This window comes from Kogia breviceps, chromosome 18 (assembly GCF_026419965.1).
Source record: "Kogia breviceps isolate mKogBre1 chromosome 18, mKogBre1 haplotype 1, whole genome shotgun sequence".
Lineage (NCBI taxonomy): Eukaryota > Metazoa > Chordata > Mammalia > Artiodactyla > Physeteridae > Kogia > Kogia breviceps.
This window is the reverse complement of record NC_081327.1, coordinates 19,285,303-19,286,488: the sequence shown is the minus strand read 5'-3', so window position 1 is coordinate 19,286,488 and position 1,186 is coordinate 19,285,303.

The following is a 1,186-nucleotide window of genomic DNA, read 5'->3' as shown; positions in this document are numbered from 1 at the left end:
TTAATCTGAAAGCTCCTGGCTTGCTTTTTTAAAGCAAAGGGAATTTTCTTCAGGGCAGAGAGCCCTTGCTCTATGTGTACTGTATCTCCCACACTACAACATGGCACAGGGCTAGACCGATACCACGCACTCCATTGAGTCTCTCCCCATTCCCCGCCCCTCAAAATTTTTTTAAAACAATATTTTAGAGTAATTTTAGGTTTACAGATAAATTTAAGGGAAGGCACAGAGATTGTCCAATATATACCCTGCCTCTACATAGGCATAGCCTCCCCGATTATCAACATCCCCCATCAGAGTGATGCATTATTTACAATTGATGAACCTACACTGACACATCATAATCGCCATAGTATATAGTTTAACATTACAGTTCACTCTTGGTGTTGTACATTATATGGGTATAATGACATGTATCCTTTATTAGGGTATCATACAGAGTATTTTCACTGCCCCTAAAAGTCCCGAGCTCAGCCTGTTTTCCCTCACCCTGCCCCTCAAAACCCCTGGCAACCACAGATCTTTTTACTGTTTCCATAATTTTGCCTTTTCCGGAATGTCATGTAGTAGGGTTTCCTATACATCATATAGACTTTCCAAACTGGTTTCTTTCATGAAGTAAAATGCATTTAAGTTTTCTCCAAGTCTTTTCATGGCTTGATAGCTTGTTTCTTTATAGTGTTGAATAATATTCCATTGTCTGGATCTAACACAATTTATTTATCCTTCACCTACTGAAGGACATCTTGGTTGCTTCCAAGTTTTGGCAATTATGAATAAAGCTGCTATGAACATCCATGTGCAGGTTTTTGTGTAGACATAAGTTTTCAATTCCTTTTGTGTAAATATCAAGGAACATGATTGTTGGATTGTATGGTAAGAGTATGTTTAGGTTTGTGAGAAACTGCCAAACTGTCTTCCAAAATGGCTGTACCATTTTGCTTTCCTATCAGCAATGTATAAGAATTCCTGTTGCTCCATATCCTTGTCAGCATTTGGTGTCGTCAGTGTTCTGGATTATGGCCATTTTAATAGGTGTGTAGTGGTATTTCATTGTTGTTTTACCTCCCACTTTCTTATTATGGAAAATATAAACATATATAAGAATAGATGAAACAGTATAATACCCCCTCCACATGCCCATCCCCCAACTTCAACTATTATCAACTTATGGCCAAATTTGCTT